This window comes from Triturus cristatus, chromosome 2_1 (genome assembly GCF_964204655.1).
Source record: "Triturus cristatus chromosome 2_1, aTriCri1.1, whole genome shotgun sequence".
Lineage (NCBI taxonomy): Eukaryota > Metazoa > Chordata > Amphibia > Caudata > Salamandridae > Triturus > Triturus cristatus.
In genome coordinates, this window is record NC_140581.1 from 1,046,316,970 (window position 1) to 1,046,329,329 (window position 12,360).

Here is a 12,360-nt window from a genome sequence, read left to right on the forward strand (position 1 = left end):
TTCCTGTGGGGGCAGAAAAACTGACTGGAGACGCTGCTACACTAGGAGACCGAATGACAGCTCCCGTGAAGATAAGAATCCCCAAGTCACGCAAGGTACGTGGAGCTGCTCCACCATGTGTGTAGCCCTTTGCTTAGAGAGGAATTGCCGTGGGAGCACAGAGTAAGACAGTGGAGGTGGAGCATTGCGGAGGCCAGAAAGGCTGCATTCCTTGGGAGCCCAATATTCACAGTAGGAAGATGATGATCCAGAGCACCTGCATCTGGAGTGGAGTCGGCGAGGTGTAGACCTCCCCTTCCCCCCCATTCCCCCCTCCCCCATTGTGGGCATTGGTGACCTCCCCCAGAGATCGTGCCAAATTAAGTCCCTTGCTTTGAACCAGAGGGTGGCCTGCCGTCCTCTGGGAGGCCTGTCGTCCTCTGGGTTACCCTCCTGCACTGCGTTAACATGGCGAAACAGACGCCAGGCAGTCCAAGTTGCCCTTCGAACAGCGGAGGCCCCCACGGGGAACTGAGGTCACAAGGAAGGAACCACAAGTGGATTCTGCAGCTGGTGGATCCAGATATTCGGGCCATATTTCGTGACATCGAGCAGTCCAATACAGCTATTGACTGCAAAATAGACTCCACCGTATAGACTATGGAACAGCGCATGTCCACAGTGGAAGATGATGGCAACACCACGCGAGAAAAGCTGCTTCACATGGAATAAGTACTAAACCTCACTCGCAAAAAAAATTAAGAGTTAGAGGCCAGGTCGAGGATAAAGAATATCAGAAATATGGGGATTTCTCAGTCGACTGCAATTTAGCAAATGGAGGACTATGTGGATGAGATGTGGTCTCTGTTCAGGGAGTCACTGTCCGCAGTGTGTATAGTTGAGCGGACACAGATCGCTGAGGCAGAGGCCTCCACCTGGGGCCTCTGCGCAGTGGTGTCACTAGGGGGATGCGGGGGGTGCGGACCGCACCGGGTGACACCATCACATGGGGTGACTCCCTTCTACATTTCTTTCTCCTGCCTGCAGAAACAGAGGGGATTACGCGCAGGGTGCAATTCCCACCACGACCCTTTCGAAAAGTAATCTGATGTGTAGAGCATGATGGGAAGCAGGCCCCTGTCATACCCCCCGCAGTAGGAACCTGCAGTTGGCTTGAGAAAACTAACGTGTAATTGAGTGGAGGACGGAGACGTAGAGCTGCCCCCTGCAGCGGCGGAGGTGAGGGGGGGGATTTCGCACCTGCTGGCTCGTGTAGCTCCGTGACGTGTATATTCCGAGGCGCTATGCACTGGGAGTAAATGTACAGTCATTATAAATGCTCACATTCTGGTACATGACTAACATTCCATCTCTGGTGCCCGAAGCACTGACTTCCAGTTCGTGTCTCCAATTGACTCATACATGGTTACTAATACAAAAGATACAGCAGGAGCCGGGTGCGCTTCAACTTCTTACCCAGTCCTCTGTCTTTGTCATTGTGGGCGGATGACGTGCCCCGAGGCCTCGGGCCGTGTGTGCCTGCGTGCTCTTCCCTGCCCTGGGGAGCACCTTCTGAAGTCACGTCCTGAACCCGCGCCCCACCCACAGGCCCAGCCGAACCCCAGCCCACATCGCCCAAAGTTCGGTGAAGTGACAGTACACACCTTTCAACAGAGACGCGCCTGCACTGCTGTCTCGAAAACAGTGGCAACAGCGATACTGTCCCATTTAAGATAGTAGTTATGCGGAGATGCGTAGCTCGCTTGTGAGCTTTCAGATTGACTCCATCCTTGCTGCGGAGCCCCCGTACGGTGCTGCTGAGAAGTGCCCGCATTGTGCCAGTTACTGTTGAGATACCAGTCTCGCTGAGGAGTGCCAGGGTGTTGGAGTGCCAGGGTGGCACCTTTTGACACATAGCAAACCTGCTGGGAAGTGCCGATACTATGCCGGCCCTGCGCAGGCCGCAGGAGTGCTGGCCCTGGTCCACCCCCTGGGCGCCCAGTCAGTACTGTCCCTCCTTCATTCATATGAAACGAGGCTCACACATAGCATCTGAGTGAAAGGAGGAGCGAGTGATTCGCATAGTCCGTGAGCAGATCCCGCCCCAGTCGCTGCAAGGACTATCTCAGCGGCCCTCCATGCGCACTGAAGGGCAGCCCTGCTCCCCACACGTACACAGGGGAGGACGGTTGCCAGCGGAAGAGCGTGCCGTCTGCTTCTTCAGGCTGAAGAGGTAGGTGCTAGTTTTGCAGGATTCCATGTTGTAAAAACTTTCGCGCGCCAGGATGGATATCCATGGGGCAGGGCAGTGGCGTCACTAGAGGGGGTGTTGACAGCACGGGTGACACCATGAGTTACCGCACTGGGTGACACCAACCCTAGTGACGCCGCTGCTCTGCGCGCCCCATCATTGCCCGGCTCCTGAATTACAGGGACAAGGCTACGGTCCTCAGAGTCGCCAGAGAGCAGCACACCATACCCTATCAAGGGAACACTGTATCCTTTGGTAAGGAGTTTACGCTTACTGCTCAGGCTAAATGGCACTTTTATCACTGTGAAACGTACCCTTTAAAAAACAGAGGCCAAGTACTCCCTGCTCTATCCCACGAAGCTGCGCATCTTTCACGCTGGTAAGAGTGTATTTTACGGATCCGAAGGCGGTTGCAAAATCTATAAACGGCTTACCCCCGGCCAGGATTGAATAGGCTCATATCCCGGCTGATGAGGAAACCGGCCGTACAAGTGACAACGACCACGTATATTAGTGGTAACAAATTAGGGTTTTCTGCACTTCTGGTGCACGCCATGCTCCTCCAGAACGATCTGGTGGGAAATACTCCTTAGGATATTTTTCTAACTAATGGCCTGGATGCGTTTTGCAGTGAAGCGCCTCCATTATGCCGATTCCCAATGGTTGTAGGATCTTTAATTGTTCCAGCCACCCAGCCTCCCTCGACTGGGCAGTGCTGCGCGACTGGCATTCACCCGGTGATAATTCCCTTATTGTTATGCTTTACTATTCTTGTGGGGCTTCGGCAGGCGGGTAGTTAATATTCAGCCTGATGGGGGGGGCTCTAGTTGGAAGGGGGTGGGGCTGTTGGGGGTGGTTCATTGGCTATTCCTATTTCTCTGTCTCTTGTTTTTTCTTCCTGCTATTCTTTTTTTCTGGCTGACTGGTAAGGCTTCTATCTGGATGGATGGGAGGGTTCCACATCGCTTGCGATACTGAGGCACTATTTTGTCAAGTGCTGAAGCTATTCACATGGCCCCCTTGAAAGTTATCACTTGGAACACACAAGGCTTAAATGACAGGCGCAAAGTGAGGCTGGTGCTAGCATACCTGTAGCGGCACAGCACAGATATCTGCTTCCTCCAGGAGGTACACTTGACCAAGCAGACTACTGCGCCTGTGGGCGGGATGGATTGGCGAGGAGTATGTAGCAAGTTACTCTAATTATGCGAGGAGGTTGCTATACTTATCAGAAAGGGGCTGTGCTGGCATACACGGATTACTAAATGTGATCAACAGAGGAGATTTGGGATGGTGGTGGATGCACTAGAGGTGCCCATTTATACCGGCGTCTATGTATGGTCCAAATATTGATGATCCAGACTTCTTCCTTGAGGTCTGGAGGCTTGTGGACGTGCTAGGGCCAAGAGCAGTGGTGCGGGGTGGGAGACTTCAATGTTATTCTGGACCCACAGCTTGATAGGTCAGGAGTTTCCTGCCGGCCCCAAACCCCGGGAGGCTGCCCAGCTCCTGTCCCTTATCGCTGATGGAGGACTGGTGGACTTTTGGAGGGCAAGAAATGGGAATAAGTGAGAAGGAACTTGTCTGACCTTGGCGACTTTCTCCTGGTCGCACATTGATCATTGGCTTGTGTCCAGGGATGTTGATGCGAGGGTGTCTGCCGTGTCTCACCTTCCTTGAACATTCTCAGATCACTCCCCAGTCTTACTTGAGCTCGTTATCCCAGACTGCGCGAGCCGAGCTTTTCCTTGACGACTCCTCCCTGGAGCTTTGCAGGACTAGGCATTCTGCAAAGCTATTCATGCTGCACTGGTTGATTTCTTCAGTCATAATGTGGGCACTGTGGAGTCCACGTCGGTGCTTTGGGAAGCTTGTATAGGGAGGATTCATAGCTATGCAGGCTGGTATTTTATGGGACCTTCGCAGGGACTTGCAATGCTTGGAGGGAGAGATGCGCGCCCTTGAAACTGGATATTTTGCTACTCGAGGTGTGGAGGCGATGGGTGCAATATGCAGCAAAATCAATGATCCTGAGAAGGCTGCACTGCGCGAGACACATTATCTAGGTAGAGAAGTGCGGGAAAGGAGATATGGGGAGGGAGATGGAGCCAGCAAGCCACTTGCTGGTCTGTTACAGAAGCCCTGGGCTACCGATTATATGGCTAAACTATGTACTAGTGGAAATGAGTTAGTTATTGGGCAGGAGGCAGTGCGGAAGGAAGTGGAGAAAAAAAACGTAAAAAAGAACTACAGCACATACCATAAAAAAAGACAGGAGCATATAAGCAAATTGAATAAGATAATTAAAATATAGTCTTGCCAAACTAAAAAAAATCCCCTTGGGACAAATAATAGCATACTTAATCAACCCATGAAAATTACATAGAGAAGGGAGGGATAATACTGCTAAAAAATGAGAGGTTTTGGCAAGGTTTGTGATAATTTGATGCTCAACTGGTTACCACTTTGAGGGAAATTAGCATCTTGAGAGCAAGATCAGTGAAGTTCTGAAAATAAATGCCACTTCTAGGTTTTAGTCTGAAACTTGCAGTCTTGGCAAAGGAGCAGATAAACAGGCTATCAAAATAAAAACATTTGAATATTGTCAGAGGAAGGTTCCCCCCTCACCTACACATAATATTTACTGCAGGAGGCCACTACAATATTCCAGCATCTTGATGCACCCGCCCTGCAGAACCATGATCAGAGGTCAAAGGTGTTTACCGTTTTAAAATCAGATGCACTACTATGGTAGAAGAGTCTACATTATAAAGCAGACAATGAGCTTCCATCACTTACTCTTTGCAAGTTCCACATACAATTTTGCTTTCAAAACTAAATGATACACAATCACCCAATTTCTTATAATGTCCTTACAAAGGCTACTTCCTTTAAGAACAATAATTAGAGTGCTCTTTTTAGACACAATAAATAACGCCATAGCCACTTCAACATATTTGTAAGACTTCTCCTACCTTTTCCAACAGGGTTATTCTAGATGCTATCCCTTTCAGACTGGGTTAAACCAAGAACTGCTAGCCTTAAGTTTGAAGAGCTTGGTATTGTGAAATTGCGAGATTGTTCATTACTTCAACAGTCATGTCTGAAAAGTAAATAGAGAAAAAGGTATATTCATAAATGGATTATCACAGGGTGGGTCTTAGCATCGCACTACGGACATTTGTATTTAGAGTGATGTATTTAAATGTATGTAGTGATGCTGATATTATATTCAATTGACACCAGTGTGCAAATAAGGTTGCAACCACATTTATTGGATTCCCATGTGGACCTTTTCTATGTTTAGGGTTTATTCCACTCAACATGAAACCAATCAGCATGAACATAAACTTATATAAACTAAAGAAATATTAATGTGGCTTGAGCAACAACATTTGTTGCACAGCCAGAATAAGAACATGAAAGGACACTCTTTAATATACATACAACACTCCAGACTGAAAAGGGAAAGTCTTAAATCCAAGCCGCAAACTGAGAGGTAATAAATGTAAGTTACTTACTTTTAATAAGCTGAGAAAGCAATACTCGACTCACTGTGAAAATAATAGTAGCAACTTCAAAACATTGATTTTTGTTAAGATGCAAGGACTACATCTACATTACTGCTACCAGGCTTTCCTGAAGGCAAAGACCTGTGAAAAGTTCTGTGTTTTTTTTTTTTTTTCTTTTTTTAAAAATCGCTCCCACGATCTGTGTTTGTGTTTTTAATAACAGCATTTTTAGGTCGAACCTAGGCAGCGCTTGTGCTACTCTGCAAGGCATGCTGTATTCAGGTAGGGACTTAATCTCCGCCCACTCTCTGCCCATATTTTTCATTGGTTTGCATCATTGTCAACTGTAACCTATGGCTGTTCATTGGTCAATAGGCTTAGTAGTCCCTACTTAGCACTGCCTTGACTCATTTTGTAACCTCCTATGGGGACACCCCGTATGCGTGTTGTTACTCGGTAGGCTTTATTTACAGCCTCTAAGCACTATTTTCTCAAATAGCTTTGTCCTGCCTGCTGCTGAAGGCAGGACACGCTCTCTACTAACGCTTTTTAAAATTTTTATAGCACAGGAGCCAAATGCATTTACAACGCAACAGGTCTCACATTTGCGAGAGTCTAAGCAATTAGCATTGTAAATGACAATGCATTTTATTGACCGGTTTTAAAAACAACACATAAATATAAGGCATTGTCATTTACAATGCCAGTGCCTCAAACTATTGTAAATGAGAGACCTACTGCATTGCAAATGCTTGTTTTCTAAAGTGGCAGGAGAGGGTTGAAGACTAGCAGAAACAGGGAGACTTCTAGACTGATTTTTTTCAGGAGGGGCGAGAGTGAGTCCGAAGGACTATGTTAACAGAAGAGTGCATGAGTGCGTGTGTATGTGAGTGCATATATAAAAAGAGCAGAAAAGACATGGTCGGTGAAGGCGCAGAGTATACATGTTAAAATTAGCTTGTGGGTGGGGGGGAAGCGATGCGAGTATAATGAAGGGAAGATTGATCAGACAATAGCTGTGCTTCAGAGACCAGAGCACTAGGAGAGAAAATGTACTGCAATTCATGATGAAGAATCAGTCAAATCAAGAGTGGAGGGTTGGTTAGTGCTTTGAGAGGGGGTGGGGCTCAGAAGAGAGGCTATGCGGATTGAAAAAATAATGACTGGATGAACGTCAGCCTAGGAAAGCATTAACTATTGCATCCGACTCGTGAAAAAGTAAATTTTAATAATACCAGCAGCAAGTCCTCCCTTGCAGAGAACATTCACTTTCTGGATTATATCATCCACATCCACTCAGGGCAGGAATGATAAATGAACCTCCTACCCCCTCCACTTCAGATCCCCAACTGGGTAAACACAGACACAAGCTTTCCCACCTGAAGCACCAACTGTGCCCGGAAAAATACACAACATTTAAAAAGGGGTGTTTTTTCACGGAGGGGTTCTGAGAGACAACAAATAGGCAATGATGTAAATACTGCATAAGGGTTTATGTATTGCAGCTTGCAAACACCTCTAACTGCCTCTGATCATTGCAGGAGGAAATGTGTGCAAAGGGGCACCTTCACAGAAGTGGTAGTCCTGTCCCCTAGCCCACAGGTCATGAAAAGCGGTCACTAGATGGCTAAAGGACCGCATTAAGATTAACCTACCACTTGATCCCCCGATGTGGTTATTGAACTCAGCCATAGGTGCAGGGGTGGCCAAGCCTAGATGGGCATGGTTATTTCTCTCTTAATGGCTGCTATAATACGATGGGCTCCAGGTGGAAGCCCTCTCTGTTCCACACAAAGTCACAACGGTTCAACAATGTTCGTTAAATTAACATAACAGAGCGCCTTACAGAGTTCACAAGGGCTAACAGAACAGCATTAGAGCATAAAAGCTTTCAATTCACCTTCCATTGTGGCCTGTTCAATGGGTCTCTACCACTAAGAATGCTCATCCTTGTTGAATGAATGGATACTGCTGGTCGTGTGTGTATTAGCTTTGCATAGATTGCTGAATTGTTCATGTAGGTTTCATGCGCATTGCCTTTGACATTTTCAGGCAGATACCTAACATCTACAAGTACAGAAATGAAACGGTACTCTAAGAGGCTGTTTACTTTTGGTTCCTGAAGCCGCTTTCATGACCACAATGACCAGGGATAGCAAGGGAAGTGCCAGAGGTATCAAAACACTCAATTGACATTCATGGTTAAAAACAATGACAGAGCCCAGCTCCTTTCACAGCACTATATCATAACCTAAACATCAAAGCATGGGTTTGTGATGTTTCAATGTACAGCAGCAATCTACTCGGATATCTCAGGTGGTCCCGAACCCTTCTCAAGAGAATCCTTCCCCTTTTACACCCAGTAAAGCCAGGGCAGTAACGCAGGCCCCTGCGGGGCAGGGGGGGGGGCCCTGCACATTAAGGCCCCCATTCAGCCCAAGAACAATGAATATCTGAGAGATATGGGAGACTTAGGGGTACTTCATCACAACCTGCCATTCAATGAATGGGGCGTACATCATTTTGTGCTATGTCACTAAGTAAAGCTGGTTTGCGCCATGTTCTCCGAAACGATTCATGAAGTGCCCTCAAAAACTGGAAAAGAATATGCCTCCTGCAGGTCCCAATTGCATCGCTTCACCACTCTGCTCTTGCGTTCTAGGTAAGGTTTCAAAACTCAGCTCTCCTGCGTGGCTGAAATGCTCGCGATCAAATGGCATGGATCAACCCAACAAAAAAAAATCATCACACAAGCAATACTTTTGAAGCCGCAGTTATATGAACGTCAATCCAAATATTTGAAGCCTTGTAGGTTTGGATGAGGTGCACTTAGGCATGAGTTGTAAAACTCATAGAACATTTTACTGCAGAAAGGAAGAAAGGAATGCCAGGATCTTCTTGCTCTGAGGTGCGGAGTTAGATTATCTGCTCAAGCTGACCAGGATACAGCCAAAGTGAAGTATCTGCCCTGCAGGGGCTTTGGAACAGCTTATGTTCATAATGTCACTCCTGGCCCTGAAGGGCAGGACGGAAGACGCGTGGGGATTAACTAGATGCTATGCATCTATAAGAGCATTTGTAGAACCCCAGCTTAAACTCCTATGGAAAGGTCTCTTGTATAGGACTAACAAGCCTCATTAGAGCCGAAAAGGGGTCCATTCCTGTTAATGAGGCCAAATTCGGTTGTCAAACAGCCATGTATGTAACCAGCAACAACTAAACAAAATAGTTGACTGTTTCTTTAATGAGAGTGTCAGCAAGCTCAAAAACACTGCGCCTTAAACTGAAAAGGCTTTTCCAGGCCCCTCTGCTTTGCAGCATTTCGCACAGATGAAGAAGATGGAAGACACGAGCTGCTTCTACCAGTATGGGTAGATCATGTGTTCAAACAGTATCGCAAATGAGGATAGCAATGCAATGTATAACAAGCACCTATGGGCTGCCTATCGTGCCCACGTAACCATAAATGCTAAAAAGGCATTTTAAACAAGAACAGGGCCTAAAATCCCATTCCACAACTGTGCTCCTGCATCCACATGGCCAGCAAGTCCAGCAGTTGCATGTCTGCTTCCCCACATAATCCTACTTGATTTTACCCCGGCCGAACTGCATCCCTGGAAGCGGCTGGTGATGCCGCATAGTCCCTAGTTATCAAGAAGAAAACAATCACAGTGCAAATTGAGTTGCAAGGATTTAAAAGCCTTTTGACTCTTGTGTGAATGATGCATGGAAAGGCGTGGTGAGATGCTTGGTCACTACGCCATTTTCCTAGGGCAGCTATCTAATGTAAAGCCCTCACTCCAAGTACAGATCTGCCTGCGAATAATGCAGTATTCCTATAGTGTATTTTATGCCTGAGCATATTTTTAACTGGGCATAGAGCAAAGGCAAACAACCGACTGCGCAACTATCACCTAGTCACAGCTGAGCACAATAATAAGGGTGCTTCATTTTTAAAAATACTTTTGTTGGGTTTCTGTGGCGAAATACAATATATTATGAAAGTGACTGCAAATATGTTGTATAGGAATGTTTGTGCTCAGTAATCTTCTTCAAGCATGATGCCCAGACACATGCTATTAAAAAACAACACAACACTGAATGAAACAGGGAAAATAAAGGATAAATAAACGTTTTAGTGTGAGGTGGTCCAATCTAACGTGAATATGTAAATTCAGTGTTTCACAGAGGCCGCCATACGGCTCTGGCTCGTCAGTGAGACAGGCTGGGTAATGGAGGGAATGGCAGAGGCCACTTCTATTAGGGATCTTGCTCTAACCCTAATGGGATTATACCAATCCAATGCAAATAACTTTATTTCGGCCACTAGGGCCATCAAAGTACAGTACACAGTAAAACAGGTATAGAACATTTTGTAGTTAGAAAATTATAAATTTCTCATATTCATATATTAAACAAGTCATCCAGCGGACAAACACAGGTTACAAATCTCACAAGAAATAAAAAAAAGCTCATGATACAGTTATCAGCCAGTTAAAAAGATAAAAGATTATACCACATATCTACTTTGCTGCGGTAAAAGTGCACACATGACGGCAGGATTTCCAACCATTTTGAACCATCTAGTCACCTCAAACTTCCAGCTCAACACAGCTGGAGCTGCTCCAGATAGCCAGCTCATTGTGATCCAATGAGTAGTGAGTGGTTTTGAGGGTCTCCAAATCAAAACGTGTGCTTCATTTTAGTGGTGAAATGCCACTCAAACGGCAGCGAAAGACTCCTGTATGAATACAGGACAAAGATCGACCCAGTACATCCTTTAAGCAACAGGGGCTCCTTTTATGCACAAGGAAACACACTTAAATTGCATTTCGCCCTACATATAGGCACATTAGCAGCTACTGCCCACGTGCTCATAACCGGAAACATATGTTCCGTATAGCTCTCACAGAGAGCCTCTATCCTGTCTATCATTTTCTAAATCTGATAACTCACTGCTAGGAGGTAGAAGCCAGGGCTGGCGCTAGGCATGGGCAGTGTGGGCAGCGGCCCAAGGCCTCCCACTCAGCCTACCAGCATGGGTCCCCACACAATTGTAACATCCCACCGGTCCTCATGTACCCCTGCTGATCAAATTTAAAAAAAAGTCTTCCTTTTCTCCCCGGGCTTCTAAGGGATGATGTGGGAAGGCCTGGGGAGGGGGGGGGGGGGGAAAAGACACCTTTCAGAGACTCCGCAGGAAGCCCACTGTCAGCACTTTAGCCCACACAGGTTTAACTCTCGGCCCCCAAGCAATTCTCACACCTTCTGTCCGAATTGGGCTGTAAAAGATGTACTTGTAGGTGGCTGAGAGGAGGAGCTGCGCACAGGAGGAGTCTGCACAAAGCAGCTTCTGGAGTCCTGAATGTGTCATTTATGTAAATTTCAGGGCCCTCGCACCTTCCCAGGGCCCCGAAAATCCTAGAACCGGCCCTGGTAGAAGCAGTTGATAAAACACGTTACCCACTGTTGCTGCTTCATAAAGGCCTCTCAGGTCAGGCTGACAGGCTGCTCTGAGAACCTGTTAGTGCAATGCTGCGTGTCTGCCTTTACTGGAAGCAGAAAGCATTGCTGCATGGGGGAAAGACAGCAAGGAGGTTGGTTTTAAGCATCGCAGGTAAAGATATGGAGAAGATACAATGTTATGTGTGACCCCCTCATTAATCCTCTGCTCTTGAGTAGCTGTTGAAAGCAGGAGCAGATGATGATTTTCGGGGTCATAAACCACATGGAGGTCGGCAGGGTTTTAAATGACAGTCAGCCTAACATCCCACTTGAATTACTACACACAATAAAATTGACCGTCTTTTTAAGAGAAGAAAGGGGACCAAGTGGGCACAGGTACCACACTGTACCAGGTTGAAGGCCCTCACCGACCAATTAGGAGGCATGTTTCATGCTCGTGATGGAGCAGGTAGAGCAAAATTTTGTATACCTCCTCTATTTGCATGTAAAGATTAACTATATAACCTACTGATCATCATTTTACTAACGGTTTGCTGTGTGAAAATAACAACCCTTGCATACACAAATTACACGTGGGAAATTGCTATTTGCATGGCAAAATAACTCAAATAATTAAAATACGTACGCATATTAATAGTAGTATATGTGGTAATTAGATATCGCATGATATATGTTGCCTTTGTGACATTTGCATCATTGTGGAGGACCGAAAAGGTAAATATAATTGCTTTAAATGTCGCTATATGCTAGGAAAATACTAATACAGAAAGAGATTAGTGAGGGTTTAACATTAGAATCTTCATTTCTTCATATTAATTATTCTTTTGTGTTTGTTTCGCTTAAGTTGGTAATTGCCACCGTCTCGTGAGCGCGAAGTCTACTGCGCAGACTCGGATGGCTCCGTGAACTTCCTGACAAACCCTGCACACCCTGTCCTCGGTCAAGGATAGGATCTTGGTGGACTGCCAAAACCCCGGACAGTAAAAAACGGTTTAAAATGAACAATTGAATCATACAAGTAAACCAAGAAATATTGTAACATTAAAGGACTATGTCATCTCCGGGAGTGAAACAGCAAAATCCATGGGAAACCCTAATGAACAAATATCGGACGTTTTCGATCAGCCAATCACAGACTTTCTCCGCTTAAAA

General features: G+C 46.2%; 1 protein-coding gene and 1 long non-coding RNA gene across 6 annotated transcripts in view; one reads left to right on the forward strand and one right to left on the reverse strand.

The window, feature by feature from the left end:
- HERC3 (HECT and RLD domain containing E3 ubiquitin protein ligase 3) overlaps positions 1-12,360 on the reverse strand; it is a 517,835-nt gene that overhangs the window by 501,851 nt on the left and 3,624 nt on the right. For 4 of the 5 annotated variants that reach the window (XM_085635502.1, XM_085635530.1, XM_085635520.1 and 1 more), the window contains exon 2: positions 5,206-5,333. The gene's annotated coding sequence lies outside the window, so the exon portion shown is untranslated. Of the gene's footprint in view, positions 1-5,205; positions 5,336-12,360 lie in introns of those variants that run through there. The other variant, XM_085635539.1, reaches the window with a different exon arrangement.
- LOC146866321 (uncharacterized) overlaps positions 1-12,360 on the forward strand; it is a 95,682-nt gene that overhangs the window by 67,942 nt on the left and 15,380 nt on the right. The window lies entirely within an intron of this gene.